The sequence below is a fragment of the Protopterus annectens genome, chromosome 2.part1 (assembly GCF_019279795.1).
Source record: "Protopterus annectens isolate FY-2018-M chromosome 2.part1, PAN1.0, whole genome shotgun sequence".
Lineage (NCBI taxonomy): Eukaryota > Metazoa > Chordata > Ceratodontiformes > Protopteridae > Protopterus > Protopterus annectens.
Genome location: NC_056729.1, coordinates 1,792,351,590 through 1,792,369,818, shown reverse-complemented (window position 1 = coordinate 1,792,369,818; position 18,229 = coordinate 1,792,351,590). Strand labels below are relative to the sequence as shown.

Below are 18,229 nucleotides of genomic sequence, written 5' to 3'. Positions count from 1 at the left end.
TCTTGAGGTGTGGGTGTCCTTGATGAATATGGATACCCCCTCCTTTCTTGGTATTGTCTGGATTTTGGGATGATATGAGGTAAAACCTGATAGTGCTGGGGTGCTCTCAGGAGCCTTGAACCAGGTTTCTGTCACAGCACAGACATCGATGTTCTCCATACTGAGAAGGGCCTCGAGTCGTGCATTTTGAGATTTAGACTTCTGGCATTAAGCAGCATTACCCTTAGTTTTTTTCCTTTTTTGTGTTCTAGGGTGGTAGGTTTAGAATTTGAGCCTTGCCTAAAAAAGGCACTATGGGGTGGCAAGAGCCTTTGCCAATATCCGGAATCCCAGGGGTGACAGGTGAAGCCGGTCTTGCGAAACAGCGTGGCTTGTCCAGCATGTCATCCCAGGCAAACAGACATTGGATCCCCTTTGAATGACACCAGAGTTTAAGCCAATTGTTAAAGCTGATCATCTTATCTCTGTATTGTGGCATCATTCTTGGTGAAGGTAGGATACTGCTCAAGGTCAGAGTCATACCTGCCTGGGCTACATAATCAGAGAGCTCCTCAATGTCTCTTTTCATGTAGTCCAGGGAGTGCGTCTCAGGTCGTTTACACCAGCGTGGACAATGACTGAGTCGTATTTGTACCTGCTGTTGAGAGACCTGAGTGCTTGCGTTATGTGGCGGATTCTAGCGCCCGACAGGCAGCTTCCTGTAACTCTCTCCTTACTCAGTCTGGTGAGCGGGACGTCAGTGTGTCTGACTATGGAGTCACCAATGACTAGTGTGTCTGGCATTGTGTTTGGCCTTAAGGGCTGTGACTGTTTGACACTCTGACTGTGAGGTCTATGTGTTGCAGGTGTTGTGTTCTGAGGTGGTGGTTGTTTGGGTGTCTGCTTTGGTGTCCTCTGCTGTTTTGGTAGATTTTTGATCAGAGCCTCTGAGTATGTCTTTGTGTGTTTTTGTATATGATTTGAGGTTGTGATGGTACTATGTGAGACTGGGTCTATAGTGTGTGTGGTTACCTTCTCCTCCTGACTGGTCTTGCCAGTCCTATGTTGAGAGAGCTCAGCCTCCAGTTTGGCCGTATAGTTGCATCTCTCGCATGTATTTGTGTTTTGTGGGAGGAGGAGAGGGTTGTCTGTGTACATGAGGCAATTGTAACATTGCCTCAATATTCCCAGGTTCACCAGCTGAGCAGGAGAGGACACTAGCAACTGATCCCGACATGCTAGAAGGAATAGACAAAAAACTTTAAAAGAGATTCGGGGATGTGGGTGACCGAGAATGGGGGTTTGCCTTTTTGGGGTATTATTTATGACAAGAGTGCTGTATTAAGGTAATAAGTACTGTAGGAGCAAGTGCTAGGTTTAACAGATAGAGAATAGTCTACTTGGAGTCAAGTAGAGATGATCTTTTAGTTATAGGATGCTGATTAGAACAGTAGTATAGTTCGAGGAAGGTAGTTTTAAGGGAAAATTTGAAGAGTGGACTTTAGGTAGCCGAATAGTTTAAACCTGCTTTAATCGCTGCCCTAGTGTGCAACAGTGGCAACTCAGCTAAATCACGCTAATTAAAAAAAGCGAGCTAAAATGCGCTTTATAGCAGGGGGCTGGAAAAGACAGGAAATGACCCAAAATGGCCAATAGACTACAAGTTGCTGCCTTAAACCACTCCTCTAAGGACAAACAGGCAGCTCAGTACTCCCCACTCTCACTGGTGAGTAAAGAAACTTCCCTCTGACCAAACAAGGAAAATGGAGAAACAGGAACCAAGACAAAGCCAGGGATCAGCAAAATCTGGTCTCTGGAACACTAGTGAGCAAAGTATGGAAAGCAAGGATATTTGTTTTGTTTTTCAAGTTTTTTACAGAAAAGCGAAAACACAATAAATGCTATGATTTTACTAAATGCTATCAAAAGCTAGTACACTTGAGTGTATTAGCCTGTAGTTTAACTTTTAGGCAAAACTTAAACTAGCAAGTGCAGTAAACAGTTTTAGCTTATAAACACAGTAAAAACAGTGCAAACTTTGATAAAACAAGCAGAAACAGTAGTCGAAAGGCACAAAAAGTCGAAAAAGCCAAGAAAAATACTTAAAATCTGGAAAGGTAGTCTTTTCTGGTCTCTGCTGCTAGAGGAACACTGCTGGCCACCACGAGGAGTTGTGCTGAGTTCTCAATAGCTGGAAAAGCCCGCTTTTATAGCAGGGGGCTGGAAAAGACAGGAAATGACCCAAAATGGCCAATAAAGTTACTGCCTTAAACCACTCCTCTAAGGACAAACAGGCAGCTCAGTACTCCCCACTCTCACTGGTGAGTAAAGAAACTTCCCTCTGACCAAACAAGGAAAATGGAGAAACACAGGAACCAAGACAAAGCCCAGGGATCAGCAAAATCTGGTCTCTGGAACACTAGTTAGGAAAGTATGGAAAGCAAGGATATTTTTTTTTTGTTTTTTTCAAGTTTTTTTTACAGAAAAGCAGAAAACACAATAAATGCTATGATTTTCGACTAAATGCTAATACAGAAAGCAAAAGCCCTGGGAAGGACCATCATTCTAGTAGCCCCTCATTGGCCTCGTCAGATTTGGTTCCCTTTCCTTCAACTTCATCTGTTGGAAGAGCGTTGGATTCTGGACCCAGTTCTAGACCTTCTGACGCATTCGTCGGGGGCTCTTCATCCCTCTCTTCAGTCCCTGAAATTGACAGTTTGGCTGCTCCAATTCCCAACATAGCCAGGTTCCATAACCTCTCAAACGAAACACAGCATATTTTGATATCTTCTCTACTAGAAAGTTATACCTTAGCAAATGGAGAAGATTTTTTATATGGGCTTCTCAAAATAACATTGATCCCTACCAAGCCCCCATTTCCTCCATATTACAATTTTTGACTGTGCTTTTCAATAAAGGAGCTGCGGCAGCTACAATTTGGGGACAGCTTGCCACCATCTCTAATTGTCAAGCAAAGTTCTTTATTAGCACTCATCAAGAAAAATCTTGATGAGTGGATGGGAAATAGGAAATACACCCCGAGGATCACTTCTGTGTCTCTGCTTGACAGTGGCACAGGAAAATAACTTTCTTGGGTGGCGTAAGCCAGGGAACCTTGTTGGCTAGGCGTACGTAGGCCCTTGGGCTGATAGCCTAGTACCTACCTATGAACCTATGGCTTTGAAGGATTGAACATAATGTCACACAAGCTATCCAAAGCCTTTTTCAAGGGGACCTTCCATCTCAGACCACCTGTGAAATCCCCTTATACCCCATGGAACCTAAATTTTATGCTTTCATGCATTATTCTCCCACCTTTCAAGCCAGCTTCCTCGTGTGATTTGAAATATTTGTCTTGGAAGACTATCTTTTTATAGGTTCATAGGTAGGTACTAGGCTATTGGCCCTAGGGCCTATATAGGTGTAGCCAAGCAGTACCCTGGCTTTTGCCACCCAAGAAAATTATTTTCCTGTGCCCCTGTCAAGCAGAGCCACAGAAGTGATCCCCGGGGTGAATTTCCTATCTCCCATCCAATCATCAAGATTTTTCTTGAAGCATGCTAATGAGGAGCTTTGTTTGATATAGATAGGTAGTTTGTTCCAGAGTATGAGAAGTCTCTGAGACAGGAATCTATCCCTCCAGCATGTTCTGTTTATTGTTTTTTTAGTAGTCATCAAATCTGCCCGTAGACTACCAGAGCTACAGGCCTTGTCCATAAAGCCTCCTATTTTGATTTTCCATGCTGACAGAGTGTCCCTGCGAACAAACCCTTCATTTTTACCTAAAGTTTGTACTGAAGCTAACCTTAACCATATCATAGATTTACCAGTGTTCTTCCCCAAACACACCAACAACTTAGAGTATATGCTGCACAAACTTGATGTTCATAGACAGCTCAGATTTTACCTAGATAGAACAACAGAGTTCAGAAAATCAGAACAACTTTTTGCTCATAGGTTCATAGGTTGATACTAGGCTATCTGCCCTAAGGCATTTATAAGCCTAGCCAGAGTGTGTTTGGCTTTCGCCACCCTTTTAGATTAGTTGACTGTGCCTCTGTATAGTAGGTCATAGAAGATAGCCCTTTTAAGGTTAGTTTACTGTGCCTCTGTCTAGTAGGGACACAGAAGAGATCCCAGGGGTAAACCTACGATCTCCCATCCACTTGTCAAGATTTCTCTTGAAGAGGGTCATTGAGGGGCTCTGCCTAACATGGATTGGGATTTTGTTCCAGAGTGAGGGGGGCCTCTGGGATATGAATCTGTCCCTCCAGCATGTCCTATTTATTTCTGTGCTGAGGTTTAAGTCCCTGGAGTGTGTAGCTCTAAGGGATTTGGATTTCCTGAGGTGGAGCATGTCCATTAATTCTGGTTTGGACATGGCTTTATACGTCAGGCACAGATCGCCTCTGAGTAGGCGATAAGCAACTGAGTAGAGCTGGAGTTTCTTTAGCCTAACTGCGTAGGTCATCTGTTTGAATCCCTTGATCCTCTTGGTGAGGTACTTTTGGGGTCTTTCCAGTTGGCTGCAGGTGTCTGGTAAGGTACATCCCAAATGGAGCATTGTATTCAATTATGGGCATGATGAGTGATGAGTAGAGGGGCACAATGACCTCTCTTGATCTAGATGTGAACCCTTTCGTGATAAGGTGGGCTATATAGAAGGTCTTTCTAACCACTTTGGCAACATGATTGTCAAAGGAGAGATTGCTATCTACTTGGGTCCCCAAATCCCTAATTACTTCTTCCGTACTTATTGGATTACCACCTATGTGGTAATTTGTGGGCACTTTGTTTTTCCCAAAGGGGATGACTATGCACTTTTTGGCATTTAGCTTTAGGCCATGGCTCTGGCACCAGTTATCCGTCTCTGTGAGACCCTTATGGAGGATGCTTGTGTCAGATGGCGAGTCGATTATGGCACCCAGTTTGCAGTCATCTGTGAACTTGGTCAGCCATAGTCCTCCCGTGTTAGCCTGTACCTCAGAGAAATATATACCGAACAAGGGAGGTCCCAGGACTGAGCCTTGTGGGATGCCACTTGTAACTGGTTTAGAGTCTGACATGGCACCTGCAATTCTGACCATGTGGGTTCTATCCCTGAGCCAGTTTGCAACCCATCTTGTGACATAGGGGTTGATATTTAAGCTGGTGAGCTTATTTATGATGCCTGAGTGGGGTATTGTGTCTAACGCTTTTGTGAGGTCCAGGTAGGCTGTGTGGACTACCTTCCCTTCATCTATGGCCTTGGTGACTGTTTCAAAGAAGTCGACCAGGTTCAAGAGGCAAGATCTGCCCTTAACAAGGCCAAATTGGGTAGGATCCAGTGTTTGGAAGTTCCCAATGTCTTTGTTTATGAGTTCCATGATGATATGTTCCATAGCTTTGCAGACCAGGCTAGTCAGGCTTATAGGGCGATAGTTTCCGGGGTCCATTGTGGCACCACCTTTATCCTTTTCAAATTCTAGGAAAGGTATTCCAGTGGCAAAAACAACACTATCTAAATGGCTATCTGATTGTATCACCTTCACTTATTCAGCTGACAATTTATCTTTACAACATAAAATTAAGGCTCATTCTACCAGAGCAGTGTTCACATCTTCTGCCTTTTCTGCTAGGCTTCCTATAGACAATATTTGTGCAGCAGCCACTTGGTCAAGACCTCATACCTTTATCACTCATTACAAAGTTGACAAAGCCTCCAGGGACAGGGCCTCCTTTGGTTCTACTGTATGAAAAACATACTCCCGTGAGCCACCCGAGAAAGATGATGCTTGTGACGCTACCCGTCTGTAAAATGAACGGCGAGGTAAAACAACTTCACATAAAGAAGTTATGTACTCACCATAACGTTCCATGCCAGTTGTTCATCTCGCCTTCATTCGTACTTCCCACCCTCCTACCCCTTCCAGGGATTTTCAAGGACCGAGATACTAGTTTTATCCTGGTTGCTCAGTCTTTCCTTGGATTTTCTCCTAAAGAGTGATAGAATGCCACATGGTATTATTAGACGCAGCAAACAAGATCTGAGTAACTCATGGTGCATCATGGGATAGGGACTTCGCTTCGAGCTGTCTGAAGAGCTCAAGCTTTGTAGTAGGCCAAGGATCGGTTCCAAACCCATTTGTAAGAATGAAGGCAAGATGAACAACTCACATGGAATGTTATGGTGAGTACATAACTTTTTTTTTTTTTTCATCTTACCTTTAAGCATCTATTGCAAGACCACCAGTTATTGGAGAGCTCACATTCTCCCTCTCAGTAGTCATTTTGAGATTAGTGCTTCTGTTTTCTCCTGGTGAGAGAAGTCCAGTTACATTATTTCCTGGAGACTACTGATCACTAGAAAGCTTAATAACTGCTTTATAGGTGACTGCTTGGAATCTGTGTGTATATTCTGACCTTGGTGAGAGTAGGAGCAGAGTGCATTGATTTCTGACTCTTTCTGGTTGGAAAGTGAGTGTCTGTGCTTAACGTACCTGATTGGTCTGGTTGCTGTTCGAGGCATCTACCAGAAAAAGGCTACAAGTCTGCAGACCCTGCATCATCTGGGACAAGACTGTGGATCACCAAACAGGCTGTGACCTACTTCTCTTCTTGGAATTGGTGCTAACGTTTTGCTTCTGGTGAGAGAAGAAGCGAAGGAGTATTGTATCCCAACAGAGTGAAGCTGTGCTGAGACTAGCATTAGTATTAACCAGGCAATAACATTCATGCGACTCCCCTCTTTTTGTCATTCTTGACAAGCTAATTCTTTATTTTCAGTAAGTACTGATTGATTCCTTCCTTACTTTAGAATATCTGCCTAAATTCTTCATCTTTAAATTTTCAGGGTCTACGTATTAGTTTGCCCTCAAGTGTTTGGCAGTGCTCTGTACAGACTCAGACACTTTGAGTGACATTTTTCCTGTAAAAGGCTTCAGTACTTAATATATTGAGCTCATATGCAGGCATGTCCAAAGGTCAGGTCCCTAATTGGAAGCCAAGTACTCTCCAGCCAAGACTGGATTAGTCAGTCAAGAGGAGAAGGTTAACACCTGCACCACACCACATTCAACACACAGCCCTCCAGAACATGCACCATCACAACCCTCACATAATAACACAAAACAAACACTTTTGCGGAGGCTCTCAATAAAAATCTGCCCAAGCAACAGAGACCTCTGAGGCAGAAACACAAATAACCACCACATCCCAGCACAAACCATGAGACACATAGTTCACATAAACAATGTGACACTCAACCAAACCCCATAAAACAAAACAACTTTCCCAATACACTAGTCATAGGTGACTCAATAATAAGACACACTGATGTCTCACTCACTAGATTGAATAAGGAGAAAGTTACTGTCAGCTGCCTGTCGGGTGCCAGGATCTGCTACATAACGCACGCACTTAGGTCACTCCACATCAATTACAAATATGACTTTGTCATTGTCCATATTGGTGTGAATGACCTGACACGTACCTCCCTGGACTGCATGAAAAGAGACATAGAGGATCTCTCAGATCTTGTAGCCCAGGCAGGTATGATCCTAGCTCTGAGTAGCTTCCTACCGTCACCCAGAAAGATACTACAGTACAAGCAGAAAATGACTGACTTCAACAATTGGCTAAGTTTCTAGTGTCATTCTAAGGGGATCCAGTGTTCTGTCTGCCTTGGGATGACATGATCGACAAACTTCGATGCTTCGCCAGAGATGGCCTACACCTGTCACCCCAGGGATTCCAGATACTGGCCCAGGGTCTTGCCACCCCTATAGTGCCTTTTTTATGCAATGTCCTGAAGACAAAATTGCCACCATAACAGCTACAAGTAAACAACATTTGAGGGTAATGCTACTCAACACTAGAAGTCTAAATCTCAAAATGCACTTGCTCAAAGCACTCCTTAAAATGGAGAACATCGACATCTGTGCAGTGACCGAGACCTGGTTCAAGGCTCCGGAGAGCACCCCAACACTACCAGGCTATAATTCATACCACACCTTTCGGCCCCTAAACCTGGACTGAAGCACTAAAGGTGGTGGTGTCTCCATATTCATAAAGAATATGCACACCTCCAGACTAGTGGCCCAACATAACACATCAGAGATACTTCAGGTACAACTAACACTGGTTAAAACTGCAATCCAGGTTGTAGCCTGCTATAGATCCCCCACCATGTCCCAAGACTTCCACTCCACAGTCCTAAACACACTGGAAAATATTAGGGTACAACCCAATGCCTTTATACTGTGAGACTTTAATTGCTCCTCCATTAACTGGGAAAATTACTCATGTACCAACACACTTGCTCAACTTTTTCTGGAAATTATTAACCCCAGCTCCCTGGACCAACTCATTTTTACCCCCACCAGGGGTAGAAACATCCTTGACCTGGTCATTACTAACATGGGTGACCGTTGGTCTGCATCAGTAATCAACTCCTCCTTGGTCAGATCTGACCTCAAGCTAATCACCATGGATATCCACATCCCACTCTCACCCACCTTAAAGGAAACCACTGTAAAAAAGCCTTCTCCAAGACCAATTTTGGACTTCTAAAAAGTAGAGGTGGCTAACTTCACGACGCCCATGCAAATGGAAAATAGGTGAATGACTGAATCATACACCAATGCACTGTATGAACACATACACAAGTGCACGGAACGGGCCATAACAAACAACCAAGACGCTCTCCTCCAAAAAAAGGAAGCCAATCTGGTGGTCCCCCACCATAAACAAACTGTACAACAGAAGGAAAAAACTGTTGCAGAAAAGGGTGAAGTCCCAAGACTGGGAAAACTCGCTTGTCAGCCTCAGCAAAAAACTGAGATCCATCATCAAATCCTCTAACGCTAGCTATGAAAACAAAATTGCTGCAGATTCTAAAGGCAACCACAAGGCATTCTGTAGTTATGTTAAAAATCTACATGGCAACACTCAGATCTGCTCTGAGTTGCAGCACAATGGCAGTACATGTACAGAAAAAAATTGATATTACCAACATATTGGCCGACAGGTTCAGTGCGAACCTTACCCCTCTTTCACCCCGTAAAGGGCCTATCAAAGTACCTGAGGAATGCCAAGACTTTATCATCACGGATACACAGGTAAAAAACACACTGTCCAAAGCCAAGAATACAGCTTCCATGGGACCTGATAATATCTCCTGGCTGTGTTCTACATGAATTATAAAGTGAACTGGCACCACACCTGAGTACCCTGTTCAATCACAGGCTCATTTCAGGTTTTGTTCCTACTGAATGGTGCACTGCTGTGGTCATCCCACTCCACAAAAGGGGAGTGACTACAGACCCTGGGAACTACCACCCCATTAGCCTGACAAGTCTTATATGTAAGGCTGTGGAGAGCATCATCATAGACCTTATAAATAAGGACATTGGGAATCTCCAAACTCTGGACCCCATGCAGTATGGGTTTGTGAAAGGTAGATCATGCCTGCTCAACCTGATAGACTTCTTCAAGCCTGTCACCGGAGCTGTGGACGAGGGCAAGGTAGTTAACACAGCCTAACTAGATCTTTCCAAGGCCTTCAACACTATCCCTCACTCAGGAATCATAGACTCACTAAACTAGGCATAAACCCCTATGTCATAAGATGAGTTGCCAACTGGCTCACTGATAGAACCCACACTGTGAAAGTAGTGGACTCCAAGTCCGACTATCGGCCAGTTACAAGTGGTGTCCCACAGGGATCGATCCTAGGTCCTCTCCTGTTTGGCATCTACTTCTCTGAAGTTCAAACCAACACAAAGGGACTCTGGCTGACCAAGTTTGCAGATGATTGGAAACTGGGAGCCATTATTGATTCTCCAGCTGATGGAGACATTCTACAAAAAGGCCTCACTGACAACAATGATTGGTGCCAGAACCATGGCCTTAAGCTCAATGCCAAAAAGAGCATTGTCATTCCCTTTGGGAAAAATTCGGTGCCCATGAACTACCACATAGACGGTAGTCCACTAAACCTCAACAGTGTGATGAGACCTGAGGACACAGGTTGACAGCAACCTCTCCTTTGATAACCACATTACCACTGTAGTCAGAAAGTCCTTCTATGTGGCACATCTCATTACAAAAGGTTTCTCATCCAGGAAGAAAAACATCATAATCCCTCTCTACGCGTCCCTCATTAGACCTATTATACAATACAATGCCTCATTTGGTATGTACCTCACTAAACACCTAAAACTGGAAAGGCCACAAAAATACCTCACTAAGAGGATCTTAGGCCTTAGACACATGCACTATATGGACAGACTCAAAAAAACTCCAGCTGTTCTCGGTCTCTTATCGCCTACTTAGAGGCAATCTCTGCTTGACCTACAAAGCCATGTCTGTCCCAGAGCTGCTAGATATGCTACACCTAAAGAAATCCCAATCCCTTCGTGCCACACGCTTCAGGGACCTAAACCTCATTACCGCATTAAACAGAACATGCTGGAGGGACAGGTTCCTAACCAGAAACTTCCCATGCTCTGAAACAAACTTCCCATTCATGACAAGCAGAGCACTTCACTGGCCCTCTTTAAGAGAAATTTTGACGAGTGGAAAGTCTGGGAATGGGAAGTTTATCCTGGAGATCACTTCAGTGTCCTTGCTTGACAGGGGCATTAGGAACTAACTTTGAGTGGCACAATGCCAGGAAATCTTATGGGCTAGGCTTATATAGGCTCCAGGCCCGTTAGCCTAGTACACACCTATGTAGTTTGCCTTAGAATAGTTCCTAACTGTTATTGGCGTAGCTGGGTTTTTCTGGTTAATTTTTTTTGTTTTGTTATTTGAAAGGAGACAGCTCTGTGGCTTGACTTCACTAGTGAGGATGTGGGGGGAGGGGTGCAGCACTCCCATGTTGGTGAGTACTGGTTCCAGTATGTTTGATCTTGTGGCGAGTGTGCCTTATCTGTTCTGGGGTGTTAGCGTTAAAGTCCAGGACGCATTGTGTCTGTGAGTCTGAAGCAATGTAAATTTCCCAGTCTGTAGAGGGTAAAGTCACCTATGAAATAGGGTGTTTGGTTGCATGGTGAGCATATCTAGTAGGTGTAGCTAATAGTTGTGAGATTCTAGGGGAATAGATGGTTACATGTAGCTAGCCATGATATAATGAGGGACCGTATCTATGGTGACTTGAACGTGGATGAGCTCCTTTGTATTATCCTGTTTAACCAATTTGGAAGTATTTTAACCAACCTGGAGGTATGTTTGTTGATAACATAGATAAGGTCACCTCCACCATTGGCCCCAGTCTGTCCTGTTGTTGGTCTAAATGTGTGGAAGGCACTGTAGCCTTGCACTGCAAGAGTACTTTATACTGCTTTAAACCAAGTCTTGGTCATGGCACAGATGTCTACATTCTTCAGAGTGAGGAGGCGTGAAGGATGTGAAGTTTTTTTGTTTAGGTTCCTAGCATTGAGCAGTAACACCTTAAAGTTGCTACAAGACTTTTTCACTGTGTTGGTAGTTTTGTATTTTTGGCATTGCCTAAAAAAAGGCTGTAAGGGGGTGAGTAAAGTTTTGGCCAGTATCTGAAAATCTAGTGTGGGCAGGTGCAGCCCATCCTTGGCAAAGCAATATAGTCTGTTGATTATGTCCTTTCATGCTGAGAGGTGTTGGATCCACTTGGAGTGACACCAGAAACTAAACCAGTTATTAAAATCAGTCATTTTATGTTTGTACTGTGGCATCATCCTTGGTGAAGGTAGAGTGCTGCTTAGTGCAAGGGTTGTACCTATTTGTGGCACATGTTCTGAGAGATCCATTGTGTCTCAATTTATGTAGTCCAGTGGAGGTGCATCTCGGGTCATTTACACCCAATGGACTATGTTAGAATCGTATTGGTACCCAAGGTGCAGTGATTTGAGTGTTTGTATGAAGTTGCAGGTCTTGGCTCCAGACAGACAAATAACCATTAACATATTTTTGTCTAACTTGGGACTGGGACGTCTGTGTGTCTCATAATGGAGTCCCCATTTACAAGAGTATTGGGTAAATGTGTGTGCTTGCGTAATAAGCTTTGCTCTTAATGATCCATTGAGCGTAGGTTTATTTGAAATGTTTGGTGTTTATAGAAGATGGTTATCCCTACAAAACAGAAGACAAAATTGTTCAAACGTGTGTAGACATCCAGTCTGTTGCCTCAGCTTAAGCTGGACAGATCCTTGTCCATTCTGCAAACCCTGCTCCTTCTCAGGATTTATTCTGCCTGACTCAGGATTTTATGGGTTTCTTGAAGTCCAGACAACCTGCTGTGTTTACCACCAGTGTCAGGAGCCCCATCTAAGAAGAGGAGAAAATCTTACCCTTAGGAGAATTCTGATGCCTTAAATTCAGTTGGCTTGCTTTGACCTTGCATTTCCTATTCTCTTGTTTGAATCAGACAGTGAAAACTTCTTACTCTCTGCTTCTCTACCAAAGATGTCTTCTTTGGGAACACCCTTCATACAGTGAAGAAAGTCTTAAAAGTGGAATTTCTTCCTGGCCCACTTAAGGTATAGGACATCAAGGACTTTTCTTGAAACAAAACCTTCAGCCTTAACTCCAGTCTTAGAAGTATTGGAAGATACATTTATCAATGCATCATTGGAGCCAGATTCTGCAGAATTCTCTAGCCTCCTTCTTCCAAAAAGCCTGGCTAGCTTTGCAGCATTCAGGGCAACTTAAATATCTTTTAAAGAACTCTCTAGCTGTTCCTTCTGTGGTGTCCTTCAGTTCTATCATGGGAACTGCTCAGTCTCCATGCAGGATTCCCATTCCAAGCGAGGAGGAGTAAAAGATCCTTGACTGCTTTGGAAAAACCTACATATCTGCTTTCCTGGTCTTCAGTGTTGTTAACTGCTAGACTTGTATGAAGAAGTAACAGAAATCCTACTTTAGTCAGCCACGGTCTGGGGCACAGGGGATTAAGGATAAGGCTCATAAAGGGGAGATGCTTGAACTTTGCATTCTCCATGCCCAGGCTTCCAGACATTCTGTGAAATGTGGTTGTGATGCATTTGCTGGAGCATGCAGGGCAATAGCTACAGGATCTGTTATTACAAGATATGCTTGTTTAAAACTCCACCCTTGCCAGAACATATTAAAGGTCCTTAATTTAGCCTGGGCAAGGACCTTCTCTTTGGAACACCAATGAAAAAATGTTTTCAAAAGATAGGAGGAGAAAAGGAAAAGCATCTGATGTGTTAAAAAAAATAAAAAGTCCTTTTATTCCCAAGTTCCAAAATAGAGCAGAAGGTATCTTACTAAAAGCTGGCTTCTTTACCAAAAGCAAGAGGGAGGCAGATCCCAGAATGGTGAGAGAGTCTGCTACAGGAAGAGATCTCAAGTTGAGTAGAAAGAAGCATCTGAGATGTTCTTCGTGTTTCACTGTTGCAGTCATTACAATTGGGTTATCCTGCTGGCAGGCTACCCTCAGTCGGCCTGAATTCCAAAGTCTAGGTCCAGCGTTGGTTGCTGTCACCTCTTCCCTGATGTCAGTGCGCCAGGGGTATAAAAGATGCAGCCGACGCCATTGTCTTCAGTCTTTCTTGCCGCGTGGTGCCCTAAGCAAAAGCAGTAAGCAAGTGCCGGTCGGCCGACTCCTGAGTTTTTCAAATTTGAATTTCAGATCCAAAGTCTTCATTAAAGCTAAGTACCCCGTTGGGGAAACTTTTTTCTTGCTCCAGACTGATGTCAGATAAAGTTAATAATTGTATTTCTTGTGGGAAGCAAATACCTCATAAGGATTTTCATTCTTACTGTATTCCTTGCCTAGGCCCTGACCATAACATTGCTAGTTGTCGGTTTTATGCTAGATTTAACCAATGCACTATTAAGCGTCGGTCCGATTTTGCATTCCATTACTTTGGCAGAAGATTTAATTATATAATGCCGTCGGAACAGCCGACTACCGAAGTTTATAAAAAGCACAAAGAAAAAGGAAAGGACAGGCATCCGAGATCCAAAACAGATGAGGCTTCTGCTAGGCCTGTCGCCGGTCCTCAGTGAGGCACTTTCGCAGCCCCTGACATCCGCTACCTTATAGCCACAGGCCACTTCCGACTCCCACGTGGAGCAGACAAGGCCTCTGGAAGCTCAAGTTATTGGACACTCGGAAACTATTCCCTCAGATGGGTCCGGAGCCGCTGAGCAGGCATCGGCTTCTAAGGATGTTTTCAGACCTACACAGTTGTGTAAAACCTACTTCAGCTTCAAAGGCAAAGACTAAAGCAGCTCTAAAGACAAAGAAACAAGTACAGCATTCTCCTGGACAGGTCTCCATGCCTAAAAAACAGATGCTTAAAATGGCCAAAGACCTTATTACTTTGATCAGGGGTTCCCATCCTTCTCCTGATAAGAGGCCTAGGCAAGAGTTAGAATACGAATCTTCAGACCAGGTTTCCATTTCCTCTGATCAGGAATATTCTGTTCCTCCCTATGAGGATTCTGATGCTGAAGAATCTATCCCTTCAGCTTCTCCTCCTGAGGATTATTCTTTTGGGGAGATACTGCATACTATGAGGGAGCATTTCCACTGGGAGAGCCAAGATTACTCAGAATCCAAGAAAAGGCTCAGAGACTTACTTTTATTGCCTCAGCACAGGCCCCTTGCTATCCCGCCTGTTTTAGACATTGTAGATGATGTAATTTCAGAGTCCAGTCTCTCTCCAGACTCTCTACCTCTAGCTCCTGTTAAGAAAGACAGATACTATAGGGTTCCGGATTCACATAAATTTCTTTATAAAAACCCTGCTGCTGACCCAGAAACTATCTCTCAAGGTCCCAAAGGGGTCAAGGCTTCTACTGCAAAAAACCCTATCCCTTCTGATTGGGATTCTAGGGCCCTAGACTGATGGGGTAAAAAGTTTTATACTTCTGCTACCTTGGCTGCAAGAGCCTTAAATTGCCAATTTCATATGCTTAAATATCGGCAATATCTTATGTCACTGCTTAAACAGAAAATGTCAGCAAATTCAGAATGTGCAGACAACAAAGAAGTGCAGGATTTATTGCATGCAGCTGAACAAGTTGGAAAGCATACTTTGCAATGTGGTTTTGATTCTCTAGAGGCCTCCTGCAGGGCCACTGTTACAGGTTCTGTCATTAGGAGGCATGCTTGGTTAAAAGAACAGAATCTGCCTGATCATGTTAAAGCAAAACTATTTAGATGCTCCATTACAGCATGATACTTTGTTTGGTGTTAAAGCAGAAGAGGTGTTGAAGAAAATGGAGGACAAAGCTAAATCTATGCAAACAGTCAAGGATTTCTTGCAGGTACAGCCTCCCAGATTTAGCAGTAACTGTCCTACAAAGAATTGGTCCTTTCCAGTGTCCGATAGGCCACAAAGAGGCAGATACAAATGCCCAGAGGCAGATCACAGCCATAAGGCTCATACAGGCCTAAACAATGGGGTGCTTCTACCTCCAAGAGCAGAGAGGAAAAATCCACAGCCATACAGGAAATGGTCTCAATGACTTCCCCCTTCCAGCACCAAGCACTTATCTTTTGGCAGCCCCTTTGGGGGGAAAACTAGCACTTTTTTCACAAAATTGGCACATGATCACCCAGGACAAATGGGTTCTAAATATAGTATCAGGCTACAGGTTCCACTTTCACACCCTGCCAAGGCCAAGCGGTATGTCAGACCTGCCACGCAATCAGTGGGCAGAGGCACAAAAAACAAGTTTCAGCCCTCATGGACACGAGGGCCATTCAATAAGTGCCAGAGCAAGAGCAGGGACAAGGATTCTATTCAAGACTGTTCTTGGTACCCAGAAAGGACAAAGCCTGGAGACCAGTCCTGGACCTATCTATCCTAAACACATATCTGGATATTCCAAAATTCAAAATGTTGACTCTACAACAGCTTCTGCCCATGTTGGGCAAGAAGGCTTGGCTTGTGACTTTAGATCTAAAAGAGGCATACCTGCATGTCCCAATCAGACAAACATGCAGAAGATACCTTAGATTCAAAGCCGGCTCAATGCACCACCAATTCTCTGCACTGCCCTTTGGCTTATCTACTGCGCCCAGGGTCTTCACAAAGTGCTTGGCATCAGTAATTGCATACTGCAGACAAAGAGGAATACAAATGTATCCTTACTTGGACGACTGCCTCATTCAAGCAGAGAACAAGGACGTTCTACTACAGCATCTGGCATTTGTAGAGAGATTACTACCATGTCTAGGGTACACAGTCAATGAACAGAAATCAAAACTAGTACCCTCTCAAGAGATAATATTCCTGGGTGCAAGCTTAAATACAACTGCCCAGATAGCTTATCTCACGCCAGACAAACAAAGACAACTGACTACTTATTTCAAACTGTTGGCAACAAAGGCCCAGTTATCTGCAAGAAAAATTCTGCAGGCTTTGGGCTTCATGGCATCCTGCATTCTACTAATACCATATGCAACACTGCATATGAGGAAACTTCAGTGGTACCTAAAAAGTGTTTGGACTCAACATTGCCCACCTCAGCATCCAGGCAAACATACTGTGATGCCTAAAAGGGCCTGTTCTGGTTACCTAAAAAGTCCAGTAGTACCCTCTCAAGATGTGTGCTTGGGTGTGAGGAGATAGCCTTGAAAGCAACAGCCAAGGCAGTGCCCCCCCGGACAAACCACAGAGTCTGTCACTTTACTGCATCATCTATGGAATAGAGTCGTTACTGACTATTAGGGTTCATGGCATCTTGTATTCTGGTGCTTCCCATATGGACTCTAGGACTTGGTGCTCTGCCAAACTCAATATGTATATGAACAGCAAAAATAAAGATTTGGAGCACTGCATTCAAATAATACCTGTTCCTTCAAATAATATTTGCTTGTGTGGTTGGCCTCTCATGTCACCTAAACAAGGGACTCTCTGTGACCGGCCAGAAGGGAGGAAGGACTTTAAAGCCGGAGCGAGCGCGACACTGCTTGGGAGCTCATCTAAATGGAACCGGCTTGGGGAGCAAAAGTGGCCTGCCAGACTACACAATCTACATATCAACATGAGACTACAGCATCTACCAGGAGACATGTTGGTGCCAGTATCAGTTTAGTTACTTCTTCAAGGGCAGGTGTTGATTCGACGCAGCAACTGTTTGTTGATTCAATTTAACAGCACACAACTACATGAACAAGGGGCTATCTAGGCAGGCAGCTAGCCTCTATGCAGGCAAGCAATGGAAGCCTGCAACTGACTCTTCTTCTAAGCTGGTTTCTGCCAGGAGCAGGGTAGCTAGCAGATGTATTAAACAGAAGCATCATGGATCCCAGATAAGCGTGGAAACCATGATCCATGTATTTTAGAAATTGATGGTGTCATGGGGAAGAAATTGACAGTGTCATGGGGAACCTAGACAAGCTCATCCCATGCTCCAGAGTATTGCACAGCACCCAAAGTAGACACGTCACCACACAGCTTGGAGAGTTCTTGCTCTTGGAAAAACCTTAAAAAAACTTCTTCATGTCCACCCTTTACCTTTCTCTCCTAAAATGGGTAAAAGGCTTAAAGGGACAGAGGAAGGACAGATTGAGGATGACTTAACCTTGATTGAGCAACAAACATACTACTCTCCACCTCTCTTCTAAAGAGTCCCTTTACCTCCCCATGATTCTGATTTTGTCACTTGTTATCCTCAGGGGTCATCATCTGCTCAATCAATGTCAAGCCAATCTCTCCATCTCACAGCTTGGCATATTCTGTGTTGAAACATGGAAGGTCTCAGCTTCCTCAACAAGTTTAAATGTGATTATGAAAGCTAGAACTAGGCCTAGGAGTAGGAGAAAAAAATGGAAAGAGATTTATTTTTTGGTGTACAGGCAAAGATTTGGGAGATTTCAGAGCCTAATTTGAGTGTGGCTCTTCAATATCTTACTGAGTTATTGGACAAGGTGGGGAGCCCACATGGCAGGAAGATGTATTCAAGGCACATGGTCCACAAACCAACTGCATCTACATATCAATCAAAAAGAGATGCTAGCTGTTCAAAATGCCCTGACAGCCTTCAAGGACCTACTTCATCCGGGACAACTACTGATAAAGACAGACAATACCACGGTCATGTGGTACATAAATAAGCAGGGAGGCACTCATTCCTACCCCCTTTGCAGACTAGCCATGACTTTGTGCGACACAGCATTGACTTACCAAGTACATCTGCAGGCACAGTTCCTGCCAGGAAAGATAAATACTCTGGCAGACAAACTAAGCAGAAACCTCATGGATCCCCACGAGTGGAAATTGGATCCACAAGTCTTCAGCATGATAACAAA

General features: G+C 43.9%; 1 protein-coding gene across 2 annotated transcripts in view; it reads left to right on the top strand.

The window, feature by feature from the left end:
• MTOR (mechanistic target of rapamycin kinase) overlaps window positions 1-18,229 on the top strand; it is a 4,577,509-nt gene that overhangs the window by 383,119 nt on the left and 4,176,161 nt on the right. The window lies entirely within an intron of this gene.